This window comes from Melanerpes formicivorus, unplaced genomic scaffold (genome assembly GCF_026170545.1).
Source record: "Melanerpes formicivorus ecotype bairdi unplaced genomic scaffold, bMelFor1.0.p_v2 SCAF_14, whole genome shotgun sequence".
Taxonomy (NCBI): domain Eukaryota; kingdom Metazoa; phylum Chordata; class Aves; order Piciformes; family Picidae; genus Melanerpes; species Melanerpes formicivorus.
The window spans coordinates 17245052-17259326 of NW_027142366.1; the positions used below are offsets into that span (position 1 = coordinate 17245052).

The 14275-nt window shown below is 49.2% G+C and overlaps 1 protein-coding gene across 1 annotated transcript in view; it reads right to left on the reverse strand.

The window, feature by feature from the left end:
• Nucleotides 1-12270, reverse strand: part of RHBDF1 (rhomboid 5 homolog 1) — a 64439-nt gene extending 52169 nt beyond the window's left edge. Inside the window, exon 1 of the mRNA XM_068147223.1 lies at nt 12256-12270. The gene's annotated coding sequence lies outside the window, so the exon portion shown is untranslated. The remainder of the gene's footprint in view (nt 1-12255) is intronic.
• Nucleotides 12271-14275: the final 2005 nt, after the last annotated feature.

Consider the following 14275-nt stretch of genomic DNA (forward strand, 5'->3'; position numbering starts at 1 on the left):
TCTTCATATTGAAAGGCAGTTGTGTTTTCTGTCTAGAGCTCGAGTTTTGTCAGAGATGTTGAAAAAAAGCATGACCCTGCTAAGCAAAGTGCTGAGGAGCTTCACTGCTCCAAGTGAAGTCAGCCTGTGAAATCAGCCCTCTCCAACTGTTGTTTTGCTGGCCTTCTCAGAAGGAGGCTTTTCAGATGTGTGCTCTGGGGATTTGCCAGCCCGCTCCAGATATTTCCCCAGAGGTCCAGATGGTATCAGAAGACATGGAAAATAAGCTATGTCATTCTGATATGAGATTATTGACACTCTGCCTTGCTGCAAAGTGCTCCCATTGTGTGGGTGCAGTTTGGGGGTGTGACCCAAAGGGCTGTGGTCCTTCCCAGGCAGAGGCTGTCGTGCCAAGCAGCGGGGACCCGCGCTGGGTTGCGTGTGTCACAGCATCACAGGATCATAGAATGAGCTGGGTTGGAAGGGACCTGCAAAGGTCATCCAGTCCAAAACCCTCTGCAGTCAGCAGGGACATCCTCAACTACATCAGGCTGCCCAAAGCCCTATTAAGCCTCACCTTGAATAGCCTCTTTAACATCTTCATTGATGATCTGGATGAGGGGGTCGAGTCAGTCACCAGCAAGTTTGCAGATGACACCAAGTTAGGAGCAGATGTTAGTCACTTAGAGGGTGGAAAGGCTCTGCAGATGGACCTCGACCAACTGGACAGATGGGCAGAGCCCAACAGGATGGCATTCAACAAATCCAAGTGCCAGGGGCTGCACTTTGGCCACAACAACCCCATGGAGAGCTACAGGCTGGGGTCAGAGTGGCTGAGGGCTCCCAAACTGAGAGGGACCTGGGGGTGCTGATTGACAGCTGCCTAAACATGAGGCAGCAGTGTGCCCAGGTGGCCAAGAGGGCCAATGGCATCCTGGCCTGCATTAGGAATGGTGTGGCCAGCAGGAGCAGGGAAGTCACTGTGCCCCTGTACTCTGCACTGGTTAGGCCACACCTTGAGTCCTGTGTCCAGTTCTGGGCTCCTCAGGTCGAGAAGGACATTGAGAGACTTGAAGGTGTCCAGAGAAGGGCAATAAGGCTGGGGAGGGGTCTGGAGCACAGCCCTGTGAGGAGAGGCTGAGGGAGCTGGGATTGTTTAGCCTGGAGAAGAGGAGGCTCAGGGGAGACCTTATTGCTCTCTACAAGTACCTGAAAGGTGGTTGTAGCCAGGAAGGGGTTGGTCTCTTCTCCCAGGCAAGCAGCACCAGAACAAGAGGACACAGTCTCAAGCTGTGCCAGGGGAGGTTTAGACTTGAGGTGAGGAGAAAGTTCTTCACTGAGCGAGTCATTCGTCATTGGGATGTGCTGCCCAGGGAGGTGGTGGAGTCACCATCCCGGGAGGTGTTCCAGAGGGGATTGGATGTGGCACTTGGTGCCATGGTCTAGTCATGAGGTCTGTGTTGATAGGTTGGACTCGGTGATCCTTGAGGTCTCTTCCAACCTTAGTTATACTGTGAGTCTGTGAGACTGTGATCTCCAGGGATGGGGCCTCGACTACCTCCCTCCCTGGACAACCTGTTCCAGAGTTCCACCACCCTCATGGTGCAGAACTTGTTCCTAACATCCAGTCTAAATCTGCTCATCTCTAGCTTGAAGCCATTGCCCCTCATCCTATCACTGCAGGCATTTGGGCACAGTCTCTCTCCATCCTCTTGCAGCCCCCCTTCAGGTACTGGGATGTCATCATTAGGTGTCCCTGGAGCCTTCTCTTCTCCTGGCTGAACACCCCCAGCCCCCTCAGCCTGTCTTTGTAGCACACATGCTGCAGCACCCTGGTCATTTTCATGGCCCTCCTCTGGGCCCTCTCCATCAGGTCTATGTCCTTCCTGTACTGAGGCCTCCAGACCTGGGTGCAGTACTCCAGGTGAGGCCTCACCAGAGCAAAGGGGCAGAATCAGCTCCCTCAATCTGACAGCCATCCTTCTTTTGATGCAGCCCAGGATGTGTCCATGGGCTCGAGTACAGCCAGGCTCCCAAACAGCTAAAGCACTGTTAGAGGAAAATCCAACCAGCCACACAGCAAACAGCGAGCCCCTGCCCCATGCTCTCAGCAGAGCAATGCTGAGAGCTGCCCCATGAGTGAAACTGCCTGAAATCTGCCATCTGCTTTGGGTGAGGCACTCCAGAGAAGGGGATTTGGAAGAAGTTGTCAGTAGGCTTCACAATGAGGAGCAGATTTTCAAGAATTCCTATTAAAAGGAAATTCCAACACATTTGGAAACTGATTTTGGAGAACAGAACTCTTTCCATCTATCTGGGGGATGGAGGCAGTAAGTGTCCTGCTCAGAGCAATGTCCCCAGCCTGCTCTGAGCACTGTTGCTCCTAGAGGCCAGGGGGTCCTGGCCAGCTGAGGACACCTCCCACAGCCCTTTGGAAGGCCAGGGAGGAGATGTCCAAACAACTTCCCAGTAACTTGGTAGCACCCACCTCATCTTTCTGTTTCCAAGTCTCATTTCAGTTGAACAAATACTAAAACAAGATCAAGACCTGGAGAGTGGTTGCTGAGTGTGTCTGGGCAAAGCTATGGTGAGCTTGGCTTGGCAAGCTTTGAGAGGAAGAGATGAGCCACTCCTCAGCCTCCCATCTCCTCCAACAGAATGCTCCCAGAGCCCCTCAGGACAGGGGGTTCAGCAGGAATTCAAGAGCCACAGGTGGAGCAGCCCATCCAGACCTCTTAGACTTCCCCACCCGTGCCAGAGCTTCCCAGAGCATTGCTCCCAGCTGTCCTGTGGTGCTGTGGGAGGGCCTGGACCGCTCCCCAGCTGCTGGAACCACAGCTCTGAGGCCCTGACTCATCTTCCTCTGTGGGACAGAGCTGGGATGGTGGGCAGCCTGAAGGCCACTGCTGGTCCTCAGCCCCCATGCCCCACTGCAGACCCCAGGAATGTTTCATGGGATAATGATAGCCCCCTGGAATCTGACTGCCCACCCAACTGCTGCGCTGTGGCTTGCACAAGGCTATTTCTGGCACCGCTGCCAGCCTAGAGCCCAAACCCTGCAGCCCTGCAGCCACAGCCTGCCCCATTCCCAGGAATTCCAGCCATGGATGAGGCAGGGCATTTTTGCACACACCCACACAGCATCTTAGCAAAGGAAATGCAGAACCTATTGGTGGTGGTCACCTGAACCCTACCTAAGTGTCCAGCCTGGAGAAGCAGCTGTCTCCTGCCATGTGAAATGCTCTCCTGAGGGCTTTGCTCAGGAGCTTCCTCCTGGACTCCCTGATCACAGCCTCTGCCCAGCTGATGGAGGTCTAGGTTGACCCATATTGGTGGAGAAGGAACTGGCACTGATCTGAAATGTGCCTGCCATGTTGTGAGCAGAACAACATGAGGCTGAGCAATGGGAGTTTCTCCAGGGATTACCCTAATTAGACACTGTCTATTTTTACTCCATATCATATGTTGGGAATACAACTTTTCAAGCACGCTGGAGCAGCCAAGTTAAACACTGCAGTAACCTTCAAAACAGGGTTAGCAAATTCAATGGCTGACAACAACCTTTCCAGCAATGATGCTAAACCAGAGGGACCAGCTGCCATGCTGCTTGGCACAAGCTGAGAGCCCTTGACAGAAGCTCAAGGCTCTCCCAGGCCATCAGCAGCAGCAGTGTCACAGCCGGTGTGAATGATGGTTGGCTGCCTGGTGCTCAGATAAACGCTGTCAAATCCCAAGAGCAAAGCACATTTCCAACAGCTTCTACACTCATGAGCAGCACTAACAGCAGGTCTCATAAATTTCCCAGCAAACCAGTGATTATGGCTAATGGGAAGGAGGCCAGTGGCTTAGTGCCTGGAGCAGCTTGGGAATCCTGAGCTCCCTCACAACTCGTGCTGGGGCCAGGAAGGAGCAGCACCCAGCCCTGCCTGAGCACAGCCCCACAGTGCCACGATGCTGGGCACCTCTGCAAGCCCAGAGAGCTGTGGGCCTGCAAGCAACCAACACCAGTGGACTTGATCCAGGTTTCTTTTTCCTGGGCCATGTAGTGAGACCCTGTACCAGGACCCTGCTGCCTGAGCTATGTCCTCATGTTCAGAACTGAGGTTTGGCACAAGCTCTGGGGAAAAACATCCCTTCTTGTTCCCAAAATATCCATGTCTTCTACAGCAAGCTAGTCTGGCAGACCTCCAGTTACACAAGCACACATTTGGAAGGACTGGAGTAAAACTTAGCTCCAGAATGTACACAGAGCTTAGAGCTTATTTTACTGCTGTAGAGCTCCTGCCCAATTAAAATTCTGTGTACTGTCCCCCAAGGCCCTTATGATGCCCTCCACCTTGCTCCTCTTCCAATCCCAGAGCATACCTGGAAAGTCCCCAGCTTGGCCTGCTGTGTGCATAGCTCACAGGAGTCTCTGCCAGAAGGGATTTTCCCACACACAGCACAGCGAAGACCAACTGATTTTGACAGCACTGGGATGGTTAGAGGTGGTTAAAGTTTGGAGCTTTGAGGGGTGGTGTTTGTTTTGTTTAGTTTCCTGGGGTCTGCAGATGCAGTGCCACTGTGGTATCTGTCCTGATCCTTGGCAAATGCAGTCCCACAGACCCCAGCTGGGTACAAGGCTGCTCAGCAGTTCCTTGCAGTCCCACAGACCCCAGCTGGGTACAAGGCTGCTCAGCAGTTCCTTGCAGTCTCACAGACCCCAGCTGGGTAAAATGCTGCTGGGCAGACAGTTTCTTTACTGCCCCAAGTTTCTCTACTGCCCTCTGGTCACTGCAGCCCACTGTGCCAGTGGCTCATTTCTTTCCCAGTGTGGAACACCTCCATATGCCAGGTCTGTGGTTACAATCCCACACTGCTGGTCCCACACTCCTCTCTGATGGTGTCCTCCCCTTTTCCCATAGCTCTGACAATCCTTTGACTTTCCTCCCAGCAGTCTCAAAAATAGTCTAACTCCTTTCCATTTTTAGAAGCCAGCCAGGCTCAAAATCCCCCATGGGGACAGTTTCTGTTGGCAGCAGAGACCAGTGTGGCAAAGTCAGAGGATGATGCTAGACCCTGGGAGCACCTCACTGTGCCACAGGAGATGATTCTTCTCCAAGGAGAGCCTGGGAGCATGCTGGCATGGGAGCTCAGCTTCCTGATCACACTGAATCCTGGGTGTGGGATTCCCAAAGCAGTGGGATCAGCCACCTGCATGGTCTTCTCCTGGGAAAGGGCAGACAAGCAGCACGCTGCAGGATGACAGGGCAGGACAGAGGAGTTAGTAACACAAGCATTTCCTTTCTCATGATCACTCAGTTTATCTTTGATTAGAGCAGAAGGCCTTTTTATCTTTAATCTGTCAGCCTGGGAGCACAGTGTGGCAGTTCTTCAAACTGGCCAGCCAGATGCTTGTGGAAAGCACTGGTGAGGGCTCATCTAACCCACAGACATTGCTGCAGACAGACAGCACTGACTCCAGAAATGGATTGTGCATCATCAGTTAACTTCTAATCCTCACAGTCAAAAAAAAGCCCCCAGAATAAACCCCAAAAGCTAGACTCCATTGCAACAGGAACTGGCTGGTAATGAATGCAGTGAGGTGTGCAAACAGCACTGGGGCTGTTTGGCTGGAGGTCACCAAGCCATTGTGCTTCCCTTCCAAACCTGTCATCACACACACCACCCCAGCTGGCAATCCCCTCTGCCTTGGCTTTTCCTCCCCAGATGTTTCAGTCTCCAGTTTGATGCTGACATCTGGGGAAGTGATGTTGCAGAAATGCTGCACACCAGCCGGCCAAAGATGGGCTGTGCTATGGAAATGCAAATGTGGTGACAGAACAAAATCAATGGGCTTTCAGATGCCATCAATAAGTGACAGAGAGCCTGTCAGTAGTTTCCTAGTGCAAAACCAGGCCCAAAAGAGCTGTTATCCCAAGGAGCTGCCCACAGGAGAGACCTGCATCTGGCCAGAGGGTTTCTGAAGAGCTCCCCACAGGAGAGATCTGACATCTGGCCAGAGAGTTTCTGAAGAAAGACACTCTCTGAAATCTGACTCCCCCCAGTTAGTCAACATCTCTCCAGTGTCACTGCCTGCTCCTCACTCCCACATCCTCCTTAAGCTGCCCCACTCCTCTCCCATCTTTTCATCCTCTGTAGTCATTTCTACCAAGCCTCATCTGAAATACCTCCTGCAGGGTACTTTGGGGTTTTGGCAACCTCAAAGGATGAGTCTGCAGTCAAAGTGGCTTACAGAGAAGGTCATGATGGGTGGAGGATTGATCTGTGGGTCTCTCAGTGTCTGTCTCAGGACAAAAGGACAAAGAGGGTAAGAAGACCTTCCTGAAGAAACAGGTCCACAAACAAAGGCTTAGAGTAGTCCCTCAGGGAACAGAAAACTGCTCCACCATGAGCATAAAGAGCAGGTTTTCTGTGAGTCCCTTGTAGGAAATCTGTACTCATCAGGTGTGTGAGACACACTGCAGTGATCTTTTGGGTGAAACCTCTGGGATTCTAACAGCAAAAGCCTTGCAGATGTCTGTAAAAGTGGAGATTGTGTCTGACAGCAGCAATAGACTCCTTGATTCTCAGGTCACTAAGAACTTGGGGATTGGATTAGATGATTTCCACAAGTCCCTTCCAACCCCTACCATTTGGTGGATTTTGGTGGAACAGAAGCTCTGGAGGACCTCCAGTCCAACCTCCTGCTCCAAGCAGGGCTGGCTGCAAAGCTAGAGCAAGCTGAGCAGCGCCTTGCACAGCTGAGTTTTGAAACACCGCCATGGATGGAGCCCCCACCACCTCTCTGGGTACTACCTAGTGCCTAGGAAGCAGAGCTTCCCTTGTCACTACCTGTGGCTTCCTAGCCTCACAAGGTCCTTGTAACCCCTGTGAGCAGCACAAGCTGTGATTTGCTCTCTGACCATAACCTCCTCCAGGGTGACCTTGCAGCAGCCCTTCACTGGACTCCAATTTTGCCCTTGTCTCTCTCATATTGTCAGTGTACTCTCCAGGGAAGTGGACACTGATACAGACACATTGGCTGCATTCAGGCTGTTTTCTCTTTCTTTTCTCTTTTTTTGCCCCCTCTGTAGGCAAGCAGAAGAATTCACCAGCAGCTCAGACCACAACAGAAAACCCCAAACCCCAACTCTGGTCACTTTATTTACACCAGGAGGCATGCAGGAAGTCTGATTTACTCCAAAGTGTCTTTGGTTACCCTGCAGCACTACAAAATCGTTAAGAGCAGAACTAGCTAACCCACAACCCCACTGCAGACACAGTTGCAGGCTTGGATTGAAGGACCTACTGCAGCCCACAAAATGTGTCAAGACCCAGCTCCTGCTGGCTTTCAGAAACATGTCAGCAGAGAGAAAAGAGAGATAAGTAGGAAAAAGCCATGAGCTAAGCAAGTGTGATAACTCTTCAGGAAGTAGGAAGGAATAAACTGGGAGCTTAGCTATTTTGAAAGTAATTCCTTTTTTTTTAGTTCAGTGAATATTTATATTGGCTCTGTGCTCCCATCTTTCCAGGCAAAACTCTGCTTCTCACCATGGGATGATGTATTTTGACATCAGGCCAAAATGGTTCCATATTCCAACTAAAGCACAGTGATGTGCATGTTGTGCACACACAGCCTGCTTCAGCAAAGCTGCCTGGAGAAGGGCAAGGAAGTCTCAGATCACTGCAAGCAGATGTGGTGTGCACCTCAGCCAGCGTCGAGACTAAAAGGTGGAAGAAGCCTCTGACAGGCAGCAAGGGGAAGAGGGCTCCCAGGAGGAAAGAGAGCAGAGTTTACAGTCCCCTCTGGGAATGTATATATTATACTATGGGAACGCAAATACAGCTCCTGCATCTCCTCTTTGGCCACCCATGAGAGCACAAGGGGGAGCAGATGGGGCAGGACCAGGTTCAGCAACTCTAGTTAAACCTGCTGCTTTGCGGGAGCTGAGACCTTGGCTTTGGACAGCCATGCCCTAGGGCTGGCTGATCTCAGCCTGATCACCCCCAAACCCTGCAGGGGGCCTTGCCTGAGCTACAGCACCGCTTGGCTGTGAAGTATCTTGGGTTTAGCCTTGGCTGCCTAGCCAAGGTCATGTGAAACTTGGTTGCAGAGAGGCTTAGAGGTCGTGGAAGAGCTGGAGCCCAGTCACCATCTGCGCTCAGCAGGGATGATTTCTTAAGCACCTGAGTTACCTTCAAAGCCTGTTAAAAATTACTTGCAGCTTACACACAGAGTGTTCCTGGATAGTTGGGAGGAATTACTACCTCAGAGTAAGATCCCTCAGCTAAGGAACTCACTTTTCATTAGTAATTAAATCTCTACTGGGAATTTCCCCAACAGAATTTTATTGGTCAGGGTAAGATTTCCCCCTCCTGTTTTTCTCCCTCTCTCCCTCCCTCCCTTCCTCCCTCCTTCCCTCCCTCCCTCCCTCCCTTCCTTCCTTCCTTCCTTTATGTCTCTTTTTCTTCTTTCTTTCTCCTTTCTTTCTTTTTTCTCTCTTTTTCTTTTTCTTTTCTTTCTTTCTTTCTTCCTTCCTTCCTTTTTTTCTTTCTCTTTTTGTCTCCCTTCCTTTCTTCCTTCCTTCCTCTCTTTCTTTCTTTCTCTTTCTTCTTTCTTTCTTTCTCTTTCCTTTCTTTCCTTCCTTTCTTCCTGTCTCTTTTTCTTCTTTCTTTCTCTTTCTTTCTTTCTCTTTCCTTTCTTTCCTTCCTTCCTTCCTTCCTTCTTTCCTCTTTTTCTTCTTTCTTTCTTTCTTTCTTTCTTTTTCTTTCTTTCTCTTCCTTCCTTCCTTTCTTCCTTTTTTTCTTCTTTCTTCCTTTCTTCCTTTCTTTCCTTTCTGTCTTCCTTTCTTCCTTTCTTTCCCTTCTTTCCTTTCTTTCTTTCTCTCCATTTTTGCTTGCTGGTTGGTTTTTTGGTTGGTTGTTTCTTTGTTTGCTTTTCATCCCCCCACATTCCTACAGTAAAAGCCACAGCAGAGGAGCTGCAGCACAGCTCTGCCCTGCCTGAAGCAGTGGGGAAGGACAGAGATGCTAGAAATGAGGGAGCACTGCAGCAAGCATTAGCGATTTACATGCACAAGCAAACTTTACCTATATTGTATTTATGCCACCAGACCATCTCTTTTTTTTTTCCCCTGGGAATATCTGAGTTCCCATCTCTTCTAAAGAAGGAGTTTGTTTTCAGTGGCAGTTCTTGGAACTGGAACGCTACATCTGATGCCAGCTGAAAAATTGCTATGCAGAGGATGCCCTTCACTGCTTTCCAGTTACTTGAATTCTCCCCCCTGAGCTCTCAGACTGCCTGTGTTTTCCTGGGAAATCCTGCAGCAGCAAATAATCACATCAAACCCCAGGGAGTGTCTGAAAGCAGACCAGTTCAGGAAGCCTTTTTTTTTCCAGATGGGACCTCAGAATGAAACTGGAGATCCCTCAAGTGTAAGCTCCTCTTGATTCCTGGTCTTTCCCCTCTACCTAGAAGCTGAGATTTATAAAACCTACAGGAACTCAGCCTGCAGATACAACAGGGGAGGAGATGGCTCTATAGCCAATGTGAGCACACACACTGCTTCCCCTGGGGAAGAAGGTTAAAAGGGAAATGTAGCTGCAATTTCAGTTACAACGACTAAGCCTGAAAGGCAAACCCCCAAAGAAGAGGTCTTTGTCTCTTCTTCTGGCTTGTCAGCCCCAGCACGAGCCTCTCTCTCACAGCATTCACCATCATCCTCTTAATCTATGAGGCCCAGCACGCTGGAGTTTCAAATTGCTAGGAACAGAAGTGACTGCAGAGCCCAACTCCCTGTGGCCAGTGGTGACACAAGCACTAAAGCCTCTCTCAGACTGGCTCCTACACGCCACCAGTCCTGGTCAATGATTATCCCTTGCAAAAAGCTTGTGACATACTCCCTCCAGTCACCTGTTTACAGCCCAAATGCTCTCAAGTTCTGCTATTTCAAGCTTAACTCTTGTGACCTTAGTCAATGATATTCAATCCAAGCCTCCTTAGCATATCCTGCAAGGCAGGGGACATCAGGGCAGTTTTAGCAACCGGCGCTATGCCGTGCCTGTGGTCAGGGCCTCGAAATATGCCCACGCCCTTGCTTCCTAAATCTGGATGTCTGTGAGAGCAAACAGCAGGGGCTGCCTGCCCAGTCCTCTTTCACCACAGATCTGGGACATTTTCGCTCTTTGAACCTTTTCTTTCACCTTCTGAGCGTTGCCTGGATAAACTGAGATTTCTGAGAAGAGATCAGCTAAGCAGGATAAGCAAAGCCATTGTGGCTCCTGCAGAACGTCTCTGCGAGCTGGGTGAGTCAGATAACAGATCCACCCAGAGAAGATATCTACCTCCAACAGTGGCCAGTTGCAAAAGCTTACAGACAGACTAAAAACAGATCAAGTATACAGCCATATTTCTCCTAAATACTCCACCAGACCCAGCAGTTTGTGGCTCAGGGACTTCCTGAGCTGGAGATGCTGTGTCTGTGTTTAACAGCCTGGACAGACTTTTCTTCCTGGTATTTCTTCAAAAGGTTCTTGAACCCTCACAACATTTTCATGCTCACAGTGTCTTATGGAAACAACTTCCTCAGCCTGTGTGTGAATTGTCTCCTTCTTTTTGATCCTGCTGCTTTCTAGGCCACTTGCTTTCCTTTCCAGTCTTTGCTCAGCCTCTCCATGCCAAGTTTTGTAATGAGCCTCTAAGACAGACAGAGACATGGACTCAGCTGGTTTCCTTTGGAAACTGCTCTGTTGTTTTCCCAGGGGAGTTAGTAAGTAGCTAACCAGTCTTTATCCCAATACACTTACACCAAGCAGCACCTTTGATATCTCCCTCCCAGCAACTCTTCTCTGTTCACAAAGGGCACAGAATGAACCCTGTAAAAACAAATTAGCATCATCAGCTCAACTGCATCCTAATTTGAACATTTTTCATCTGTTATGAGATGCTGGTGGAGCTTATCTGAAGTACTGACATTGCACAGGAGGCAGAAGAATGCTTATTCCTCAGTGTGTTACCCTGCCCTCAGCTTTGCCTCATTTGTGCCTGTCTCTCCCCTTACTGCTCGAGGCTGTACATGTCAAAGGTGATCTGTTGCTCCTTCCAGAGGGTATGGACATGGTAGCAGCAGGATATGGAGGAGATGTTAACCTCAACCAGGTCAGTGAGGTACTTTAAGCACAGCTCTGCAAGTTATTGTAGTGATAGAGTGGAGAGGAAACTGCTCTGAAGGAGAGAGGCAAGAGTAAGTGGTTGGGAGCAAAGGGGCAGTGACACTTTTTCAGCTGGCTTTTTCCCTTCACCCAGCACATTCTGAACACTCAGAGAGGGGCAGGGCAGGGGGTGGCTAATAACTCTTAGGCTTGCAGTGCTCTGACTCTGGAGATGCACACTTACTTACATGCACACTCACTTACATGCATATATGCACACCCCCCCCACTCTCTCATGTTTACTCTGTTTCTGGTTTCATTGATTTATAAGGCATGCTGGCAGTACTACTCCTCTTAATTTAGGAAATTGTGAATAAGCTTCCTTTAACACCTTCCAAAAAAGAGAAAGTACCATGTTGCAACAAGCTTGGCTGGCTGCCTGGCTGGCTCCATCCTTCCAGGGGTGGCCTCCCTAGTTCAGCCAAACCTTTGGCAACAACTTTCCACTGTTCCTATCCTGTGCAACTGGGAGAGACCCCCAGGATGAGGGTAATCAGTAGCTGAGCAGTCTTTGTCCCAGTGCACCCATATAATACAAGCAGCACCTTTGAAATCCCCCTCCCAGCAGCTCTTCTCTATTTACAAAGAGTACAGAATAAATCCTGTAAAAACAAATTGCCATCATCAGCTCAACTGCTGCCCTTATGGCACCACCAAAACCAGTTGCACTGGGGATGCCACAGAACCTGTGTCCTGCAGACACAGTGAGCAGCACCCCCAGCAGTCTGCCTTGCTCAACTGGTTCTTCATTTGTTTCTCTGCACAGAGAGATCCTTTAAACAAACATTTCTCTCTTGTGAGAGAACAAAAATGCCTTGCACACAAAACAACCCCCAAAAAAGCTCAGCAGCATCCATCAATATGTCACTAACCAGAACTTGCCTGCCCTCTCAGGTCCCAAAGCTCCCAGGAGGGCTGTTCATTCACTGTGCTTTCCCATTATACACAAGGAACTTGCTAGGATTCCATGCACCCTGAGTGCAAAGCGCTGAACGGTACCCACCGTGGATCACCAAATGTAGAGTGCAACATACACAACTGCTTACATAAGAAGGGGTAGGATACGTTTGATCTGTGGCTCACCTCGGGGGTGGGAGATACAAAAGTAGCTGTGAGCTCCTCTCCCTTCTGGTAGGCAGTTAGTTCTGGTATTAATTTGAGGGCTGCGTGCACCTCGAGCAGACGCCGATTGTAAGTAGCTCTGAATAAGACACGCTGGCAACTGAGGATAAGAGGAAGCAGCAGCCAAGACTGGATGTCAGGAAAGGCCAGGAGTGGATGTCATAAAAGCCCTGAGCTGTTTGGAGTGGTTTCATCCACGGGAATTCTTCAATGGCTGGCTCATGAAACATTGCAGCTGCCTTGCAAATGCTGGCAAGAGCAAGCGTGGCCATGTGAAGTGGCCAGTCAATGGCTGTCGGTGAGGAACTCCATTTCCCTTCCTAAGTGGACAGAGGAGGCTTTCAGCAGGTATCTTGCACTGAAGAAAACCCTTGGAAATCTGTCCTGTCTGCTTCATTCTGCTTCCATATCCTCACTGTAAAAGGGTGGCGAGTCAGCAGCCTGCAGATCCTGGAAGCTGCAGGGAACCACTCTGCAAACAGTTTTTGCTCCAAGAGAAGCCCAGCCTCTGTATGCACACTTGGTGCCACAGCACCCCTGAAAACCAGAGATTCCAAGATTCCAAGTCGTTCCTCACATTCCAACACATCAAATGGTTTTGTCCAGTAGGGAGGGAAACTTTAATCTTCCCAAACAGATCAGCTTTTACAGCAAGGCTATTTTAGGTGTTGATTCTATAACAGTGAAGTTATTGGACAAATGAAGAACATGGCATATGCTGTAGCTTGGAGCAATTCACATTCCTCAGGTGCTAAAAGCTTTAAATACTTCCTCTGGGCATGAAATAGCTCTGCTGTCAAAGAAGCCAGCATTCCTGACAGTGCCTGTGCCACAGACTCCCACAGGAGAAAGTCTGCAGAGCTGAACTAGGCTGACCCCAGGAAATCCTTCCCACATCTCTCACCCTTGCCTAGCTTCTCCTTTAATTTTCAGCATTTGCTGAAAGGCTGGTTTGATGCTTAGTGATCTTCCTTTCCATGCTCTTTCCTGCTCTTCCTTTCTTGTATTAATAGCACATTAAAGCTGGGATGTGAACCACGCAAGTCAGGAAGCCCAAGATGCTCTTTTGGAGACGCTCACTCAGTCAACATTGTTAATGACTTCAAAAACCCTTGTTGTTGTTGTTGTCTTGGCTAAAATAACACAAACAGCTGATTTCAGCCTGGGGCTAAACATATTTATGCAGCCAGCTGTTAAAATGTCTTCAGGGAATCCTAACTCTTGCAAACTTATTTTTGTCCATTTTAACTATATATATATATAAATCAAATTCCCAAAAAACCATAGAGATCTCCAATTAAAGTATCAATAACTGTCATATTTCCTTCCCTTTCTGTTTTTACACCAGTTCAGTAGCAGTGCTATCCTGATTTATGACAACAAATTAAGAGCTTTTCAGCGCATTCTTGGCACTGTTTTGGGTTCCAGAGTATATTAGCTGTTTCTTCTAGTCAGAAAGAGCAACTATTGTGCAACAGACTCTGAATTTCCTCCATCCACAGTTGGTGTGGAGATTTCTTTCCATCTCCAAGCAGGAGCAGTAAAATGTGAAAGTTCTGTGTTCAGCTCAGGGTTTACAGGAACGGTAAAGCTTTTTATCCTGCACACTCGCATTTGGGCTGACTACTGGACTGTCAAGTCACCATTTCTGCCTCCATGAGAACATCCTCAGACACTCATATACCTGGCTGCACCTCCACGGCTGTTGCTACCTCCTGAAACTGCAGTCAGAAATTCATCCTTCTTGCTTGCAAATTCACAGATGGGGTAGACATTAAGTGCTGCTTCTCTGCAGCACTGGCTCCAGGCTGATGCTGTGCCAGCTAGTGCTAGCCTGGAAACAACTATTTTAGTATACAAATGGAAATGCATCCATTCTGATGCATCAGACATTCCCTCATATTCTTCGTGTAAACACTTGTTGACGAATCAATGACCCTGACTGCATGTCTCCAGAAAGCTGCGAGGAAAATTGTCTATT